The sequence below is a fragment of the Ammospiza nelsoni genome, chromosome 10 (assembly GCF_027579445.1).
Source record: "Ammospiza nelsoni isolate bAmmNel1 chromosome 10, bAmmNel1.pri, whole genome shotgun sequence".
Taxonomy (NCBI): Eukaryota; Metazoa; Chordata; class Aves; order Passeriformes; family Passerellidae; genus Ammospiza; species Ammospiza nelsoni.
In genome coordinates this window covers 6897675-6906304 of record NC_080642.1, presented here as the reverse complement: position 1 = coordinate 6906304, position 8630 = coordinate 6897675, and the positions used below count along the sequence as shown (strand labels likewise).

At 47.6% G+C, this 8630-nt stretch overlaps 1 protein-coding gene across 1 annotated transcript in view; it reads left to right on the top strand.

Moving 5' to 3' along the window:
- Positions 1-2523: 2523 nt before the first annotated feature.
- Positions 2524-8630, top strand: part of GNB4 (G protein subunit beta 4) — a 31662-nt gene continuing 25555 nt past the window's right edge. The window contains exon 1 of the mRNA XM_059479004.1: positions 2524-2606. The gene's annotated coding sequence lies outside the window, so the exon portion shown is untranslated. The remainder of the gene's footprint in view (positions 2607-8630) is intronic.

Genomic DNA, 8630 nt, shown 5'->3' with positions numbered 1-8630 from the left:
GGATAAAGCAAAGGCAGTGGTGCAGCTGTGGGGAGAACAGTGACACAAACAACCCTGAAGGAAACCAGCCTTGCCACTGCAGAGGAAGTGGACTGTCCCTTCGATAAATTTATTCTGAAGTCTGAATGAGCAATGTATTTTTTCTTTTGTTTTCCTGAAGTCAGCCAAAGGGGTTGTATGATTCAGTCTCACCAGTGCAGGGGATTCCCTCTGGATCTGTGTCTCTTAGCTATGGGTTGGGTTTTTTTTCCTTTGACTTGTCTCCTGAGCAAACATGACACCTCCAGTGTTTTGGGAAGCAATGAGATAATGGGCTAATGAAATGTGGGGGCTTTCTGGTACAGGCAAAGTACCAGGCTGACAGTGAACCCTACATTTCTCTGGAACCAAGAAAAGACATGCAGAGACTCTGGTTGAATTTTAAGTCGTTTTGATTATACATGTCCCTGTCCATCTTTGTGCCTTTCAGCCTCAGCCCTGCTGAGACTGGGAAGTTTTTTAGAAAATGTCTCATTGCTTCCTCATACTCCCTCACTGATCTAACACAATGTTCCACAAATTTCCATCCAAAGGTGTTTAGGGCGCTGCTGGAGCTGTCCTGGCTGAGGTTTGCAGTTCCAGCTGAATCAGCACAATCTCCAAACAGGTTCCCCTCCTCTGCCTTCCCTTTGGAGGTGTTTCAGACTCACTGGGCAGGAATCCAAGCACCACAGGCCTGCAGTAGCATTTAATCTATCAGAAACCAAAGTTGCTGTGTTGGCTGTAATAGCTCATAATTCAAAGGGAACATGTTAGAGAAACTGATCTGGATATTGATTTTAAAAACTAATCTGGCACTGTGTCCCAAGATTTCTCTTTCACTGCAGAACAAATTGATGCCTTATATAAATTCTAAAATAATACAAAGCATATTGCAGAACTGGCATAAGAGTGGCTCCATTAGGGGTAGCTCTGATTTTGCAGAGTGGGGTTTGGCATGTGAAACCAGTGATCAGAAGCTGAACTGGATAAAAGCTGGTGGCAAAACACTGCCAGCAGGAGAACTGGGGATTTCTATTTCATTAGGAATTTGTAACTTCATCTAATAAATGACTGAACTGACTCACTGTGGGTGACATGAGTTTTATAAGAAGGGACAGTTGCTGTTATTTGTGCTGGCTGGTCCAAGAACAGGATATTGCTGTTTGCCTTGGACCACCACACCACAGCCACATCAGTGCCACCCCTGTGGGTGAGTTCCCCTTGGAGAACCCTGTCCTGTGGGCTTCATTTTCACTGCTTACAACTGAAGAATCTTCCCTGTCTCCCAAATGAGTCATAAGGATAAATTATATAATTTTAAATGTTTCGTTAGCACTGGAAGGACAAAACCTGATAACTGAATAATACGTAACTACCCAAATATCATCTGAATTTTTCTAGGGCTTTCCTTGCTGTTATTTTCCAGAGTTGTCTGAAAACAGAAGTGAAATGGTGTGCTCATTCTGGGATGGTATCTTGTCAGTAACCACTCTTCAGGGTTCTGAAGATTGTATTAGGAAGAATGTAAGGAAACAAGCATATTTTAAGGGAGATCCTTGCACCAGTTTCTCCCCTTTATAAAAATTTAAGTTACTTATGTGGCGATACAGTGACTCTGAGACAAGTGTATTTTCCTCAAATATAGTCCAACAAAATCAAACCCATTCCTTGTTGATTTTTGCTGTGTGATCACTCATTAAATGCAAAGTAAACACATTGCTGAATGGCAGCTGTCCTTTGGATAAATGGAAGACAGATGTATTGCAGCCCAGGGAAGCACTACACAGACTTTGCAACCAGGACAGAGCTATTAAAATCATAGGCTTGAGTCAGTCAGGGAATGTGCATGTTTTTTAAGGCTGATTTAGGGTAAGCAATGAGCTGTTTCATTACAGTATGTACTGTATGTTCCAGCACGTGCTGTCACTAACACTGAGCCATGTATCAGTAACACACTAATATCTCAAAGACTGCTTTACTCACAGAGGTTTTGCTACTCATGGAAAATATTTTGCAAAAATTTGACAGTTTGTGTTGCTGAGGGTGTGGCAGAGCCGTGCTGAGGAGATGGAAGGTGCAAGTGTGCCATGGTTGGTGCCTTAGGGGTGTGCTGAGGCTCTGCTTCTGGACAGGTGTCTCTGTGCCACCAGGGTCAGGGGAGCAGGGAACACTCAGAGGTGTAGTCATCCTCAGTGTCCCCCTGCCCCATGTCCCGTCCCTCACAGTTGTCACCCTAAGTGTCCCCCTGCCCCGTGTCCCTCACGGTTGTCACCCTCAGTGTCTCCCTGCCCCGTGTCCCTCACGGTTGTCACCCTCAGTGTCCCCGTGTCCCGTCCCTCACAGCTGTCACCCTCAGTGTCCCCCTGCCCCGTGTCCCGTCCCTCACGGTTGTCACACGCAGGGTGACAAAAGCTCCGCCCTCGGGGGCGTGGCGCTGTGCGCGCTCTGACGTCACGCAGCGCTGCCATGGCAACGGCCCGTCACGTTGTCCGGTCCATGCGGGCGGGGCGGAGCCGCTCCCGCCCCAGCAGCGCCATGGCGGCGGCTCGGTGACACCGCGCTCCGCGGCCGCCCGGACACCGCAGGTATCTCCGCCCGGGGGATGTCCCCGCTGCCGGGCTCTGCCGCCGGGCGGCTCTGCCCGTCCCCCGCGGCTCCGCGCGGCCGCCCCAGGGCGGTGCCCGGTCCCTCCGCGGCTCCGCTCGCCGCGCCGGAGCCAGGGAGCCTCGGCCGGGCGGGGCCGCGTGGGGCCGCGGGCCGAGCTTCCCGGCGCGGCGGCAGCGCCGGCCGCTCCCGCGGGACTGCGGGCGGGCAGGAGGCTCCAGTGCGCTTCCCGCCTGTGCCGCGGAGCCCGGGGACGGGCTCGGCCCCAGCGGGGCGGGCTCGGGCTCGCCGGTCCCGGGGAAGGTCCCGGGGAGGTCCCGGAGCCGCGTCCGGCGCTGCCCCCGCGGGGCCGCCCGGGAGCGCCGCGCCCGCCCCGCCCCTTGGGCGGCCCCATCCTTGGCGCCGGGGGGGGCATGGGCGGCACCACCGCAGCGCCGGGGGGGCGGGTGGGAGGCAGGCAGGGCTCGGGCGGCGCCGCCGGCAGCGGCCCCAGCGCCGTGAGACCCCGGCAGGTGAAGCCCCGGGCGGGGGGAGCCCCGCGGGAGAGGGGCTGGGGCGGGCGCGGGCGAGGGCGCGGTCCCGGGGTCCGCCGAGAGCGGCGGGACGGGCGGGCGGCATCACCCGGTGCCGTCCCGCCCGCCCCGGAGCGCGGGCACAGCGCCCGGCTCCGCGGGGAAGGGAGGGGCCGGGGCAGGGCCGCGGAGCGTCCCCCGAGGGGGTGCCGGGACGGGGGTGCGGAGGGAAGGAGAGACTCGGTACCCCGGGCTGGAGGTGAGGAGCGGGCGGGGCGGGCAGTGACCCCCGGTGCCGCCGGGCCCGCTCGGTGACACAGCGGGGCGGTGACGGTGTCACACCGGGCTGAGGGCGCCGCGGTCCCTCCGGCCGGGGAGGAGCGCTGCGGGTCGGGGGCAGCCCGGGTGGGCAGGGCCGGCCGGGGCACAGCGCTCCCGGCAGCACCGGCTGGGCCGGCCCCGGGGCCCGTGTGGGTGCGGGCAGCGCCCGGCGGCTCCCGGGCCGGGGGAGCTCCGCTCCCGGGTCTGTGCCTGGCCAGAGCAGCGCAGCTCGGTTCGCGCTCAGCGTTCCGTAAATCGGCTCTGGCTCTGACTTGCATGCCTTGCGTGACTGCTGTGGCAAAGGTGAGTCGGAAGGTGCTCCTCGTCTTTAGGAAAAGTGCAAAGTCATTAGGTGCTTTTTTTGTCATACTTCGTAGGTATTGCTCGTTTCCCCATCCAGATTAATTTTGAATGTGTTTTTTTAATTTTTCACTTGTTGCTGAGACTATCATCTTTGATAATTTTTTGTTTGATTTCTGTTGGAAATTTTGAAAAGCATCCAAATTGCTACCAGATATAAATGTGGTAGACTAGTTTATGCTGTAATATTATCTGAATTAGGGCAAAATAAGCCTCTGATCCGTTCCCTCCTGTTAATTATACAGTTGAGGATGATGTCTTTTATTAGGCTGCTTACTGTAGCTTGGAAAGTACATGATTTTCCAGGATGGTTTTCAGTTCTGAAATAGAAGCAGGGTAAGTCTCAAAGCTAAGTATGAGCTGAGGAAAAAAGTGCTTAATTTAATTAGGTGTAATCAGTTTCTGAAGCAACAGAGTGGATGCTCCTCTGCTGGGTGGAGAGTACTGGGGAAGGAAGGGGAAAGAAGGGCAAAATGGTGCAGGGAGAGGAAACAGGTACCAGCCTGTAAAACCCGGGGAGAGATGAAAACTGTTGTGTAGGAATAGCAGGGACATGAGTTTGCAAAGTCATGGGAGTGCTCAGAGGAAAACCTGGAGCTGCTTCCTGACTTGTGTTAGAAATATGGGAAGTGATGTCAAAGATGGTCACTAACCTGGCAGTGGAGTGTCAGCTGCAGGAGATGCAGGGGCTGGGCTGAGCTGGGGGAAGTCTGGAGCTGTGCTAACAGGAATAATAACTATATCAACAAATTAAGATGAAACAAACCACATGACAAGCACACACAGTCCTGAGAGTCTCTTTAATGGGATGGGAATCTTCAGTGGGTTTTTTGCAGTGTTTGTTTGTGATTTCTAAGCATGATAGCTGTGGTGAAGTTAATTTGTGCTTCCAAAGAACAGACTGATGTTATCTTGCAAGAAGGGGGCTAGGGAAATGAGGGAGATGGTATGAGTATGGAAATGTCTCACTGTGTGTCTGCTCTGGCAAACTATATTTTGAATTATTATTTCTCTAAAATAATCAGTTTTCACAGTGGATAATGTAGATGAGTTGTACAGATTTAATAGGCTGAGAACTAAGGCTGCTATAATAGCATATAGTATATACCTTTCAGCTGTTAATCATGAAAAAAATTGATTTTCAGGTTACAGACGTGTCTTTTTCTCTCTTCTGTATTGTTAAAGTACTACAGCAAATAGCTGTTGCTCTATCTACTTGAGCCCTTTCCTGAGTGCTTGGAAAGTTGGTCTTGATTAACTGCTCAGCTCATTTAAATCCTGAATCAAAAATTGTTGGCTGCAAATGTCGTGTTATAATTATGTTAGATAATGAAAGTTTCAACTGTATTTTCATGTTGCTTAGTTGAGGACTGATGCATCTCGTGTTCTATTTGTCTAAGTATTTTAATTTTCAGGTTTCTAAAGAAAAATGTAGGACTCAAAAACCTACTAGAAGACCTTGAAAAAATATTTTTTGAATACAGAACTGTGTAGTTCTCTCCTGGACCATTAAGAAAAATGGCACAAAATTTATGAATGTAATATTTTGAAGGTGAATAAGAAATAGAAGTAAAAAATCCTGACAGTATCTAGAGAAGTGATCTTCTTGAGTTACTCTTCTTTTCTGCCAGAGTCTTTAATTTATGACTATTGTGTTACTGAAGACAGTAATTCATATTTTTTTATATCTCAGAAGTGACTTTGAAATACCTTATCAAACTAGTAAAAAATTCAGAATCTCTGAGCTTGACGTGCAGTGAAGGTAAATACTTTGGGCCAGAGATAATGCAGTGATTGTGTTTTGTACTTAGCACTGTCTGGAAATATCAATGCTCAGATTAATGCAGATCCCCAGTGCCTGGAACCGGCTGTTTAGAAAGTATGCCTAGTATTGCTAATCAAGAAAACATTTTCTAAGTTCCACCAAATTTTTTCTCTCTTCTAATTGGATGCAAACCTGTCACTTACTTCATCTTCGGAAGTGTGTAATTAAATTTAGTTGTTATTGTTTTGTTCTTGTATGCAACTTCTGTGTTTTGCAACCCAGAGTTTTGTAATAGAATTTACATGAAAGATCTGAAACAGAAGTACAGCAAGTGCTCCTGAGAACAGAGTGTGTGCTGTTCTCTCGAGGCTGTGCTTGGGTGCAGAGGGGTTCATGGAGCTTTCTGGAGAGCAGGAGCAGGGTGCCCTGAGCTGCAGCTTTAACTGAAGGATGGCGCTGCTCAGGGATGGGGTCATGTCTGCAGCAGTGTGTGAACAGCAGAGCTGCTTTGCAGAGAGCCTCAACCAGGAGGGCAGGAGGGGAGCTGGGGGATGCTTTGGGCGAGTGTCAGTGCCACCAGTGACACTGGCTGTGCAGATAAATCACTGAGCTGCTGAGGGGCAGTGCCAGAGAGCTGGGCTGAGGGTTCATCAGAGCCACAATTAACACAACTGCACATGGACACTGGCTGGCAAATACTGATGCAGTTCATTGAAGATGGTTTCATTTCCTTTAAGGTGTCTGGGCTTCCAAAAGTTTCCAAATGCTGACACACACTAAGCCAGGTTTTGATTCAATTACTGCAACTCTTGCAATCTCTTGCCTTCCAAAAGGGCTTAAACTGGAAAGATGGCAGTGCCTGATTGTATTGTAGAGCAAAAGGCACTCTCAAGTGCCACCTATTACATAAAATTAGTTCTTTGGGTCAAAACAGGTTTGACAATTTGCAGGAGCTGTTTTCCCCCTCCTTCTTACTTTAGATCTCAGACAAATATTAATCATATGGATTTTCAGTGTAAGCCAAATGTTTGAGTCATTGTGAATCCCAGTGTTTTGAAACATTAAAAGAGCTGAGTAATGTTAACATTGAAATTATTGTATAAGATTTTAATTATCAGATGGGGTGGGGAGGAGAACAAAATGAAATCATAAAATCAATCCCAGGATTGAATGTGCTTCTTAAATGAGATTGGTCTTGGAGCTGCTTTCAGTGAGTGTCTTGGCAGCTTTACAAGGACAAATCACCTCATTGCAATCAGCAGTGGGAACTCTTGGACCTGCCTGGTTTGTTTTCATCATGCAGGCATTAATTCAGGTGGTCAGCATCTAGCACAGAGCATCCAAGCAGTTTCAGGATAACCTGATGATTTAATTCTTGTTGGATTATTTTTTGTATATGGTTTTCCTGATATATATGTATATGCAGTAAGTATTTATAACATAAATTGCACTTGTGTAATTTTATGTTTATATATTGAAATGCAATTTTTGTGCATTTAAAGTCTTGCATTAAAATTAAAGATGCTCTTTTATGATTTATTGTGGTATTTAAATTGGTCTGTTTAAAAGAAATATTTGATCTGAGTATTTTTCTGGTGACCCTTTGTGTCATAATTGGTTGCTTTAGGTGATTGTTCATTCAAAACAGTTTTATTCCTAGCTTGGAAAAGGAAGATATTTTTCTTCTTTCAGTTCTTGATTTAAGTTGAGCTTAGTTGTTACTGAGCTGAAAAAAGTATTCAGTTTCTCTGTATAGATGTTATGCCTGTCAAAATCTGATTTCACACACTACATTCAGTGTGTACCTAGTGATTTTGGTCAGTGTTGATGATTTGACTTAAAGATTTTGACAATGCAATGTAATGTCACGGTACTAAAACTTAGTAAATTAGAGTACACTAGGTTTTAGGTAGTCAAATTCTATAAAAGTTTTCTCTCCCCCAAAAGGTCTGAATTAGGTTTAGGACCTTGTGTTTATCCTGTGTTGCTGTTGAGGAGGCAGACTGGAGCCCTTCCCTTTGCTTGTGCACGATGCTGATGGGAAGATCAAGGTTTGTTGTAACCTCAACATGAGGCACGATAAAGCAGAGTTGACAAACAGCACAGCAAAGTTTCCATGACAGCATGAAATCCAGATGCCCTAGAATTTCAAGAAATTAATCATGATGTTAGTAGCATTTTCCTTCCATTGAATGGTAGGGAGGGCACAGCAGGGGGGTTGGGTGCTCCCGGCAGTGGTCCACAGGGAGGTGTTACAACTTTTTATAGGACACTGATTGCCTATTTTCAGTCTCACTGACACTTGTTGGACAAGAAACTTCTTCATTGCTTTTTCAAGTAGTTTTAATACAAGGTGTCTAAATACAAAATTAATTGAAAGTATGGAGAGTGAGATGGCCTGGAAATAAAGCTGTGGCTTTGGTGCTACAAACACAACCTTAATTTCTAACATAGGCACCAGAAAAGGGGAAACTCCTCTTTTGTCTTGGAAGCATCCCAAAAGAGGGAGCTGGATTATTTATTTATTTTTATACAGCAAAATAAAAATAAAATTACAGTCCAGAGTAAATGTCCTGTTGATGAGTATTTGATGGTGTGAGTGCTTCACTGCAGTTGCCCACACTTTAGGAAAAAGCAGCTAATTTGGAAGGTCAGGTAGCTGAAGATGGGAAATGATTAATGCTTTTTTCCCCTGCTCATCTGTCAGACATTCTTTCAAATGCAGATAGATGGGCATCAAAAGCCAAACATGCACTTTGGGAAGGGATGGAGTGAAGAAAGTTGACTTTTCCTGGTGGTGCTGCTTCAGAAGCTCAAGGAGGAATTCTCTGTTCTCAGTCTCTACAGAAACCTCATGGCCCTGAATCGTAGGGCTCTGATAACTGTGACAGGATGAGCTGAAAGGCCAACAGCCTCAGCAAACAGCTGAACTGCTGCAGAGTTTCAGAGCTGGGCCTGTGTTTGCCTTTTCTTCGAGTCAGGCATCTCAGTGCTTGGTGTGGAGCTCCTGAGCAGGAGCTCAAGAATCTTCAGCACTTTTGCCAATC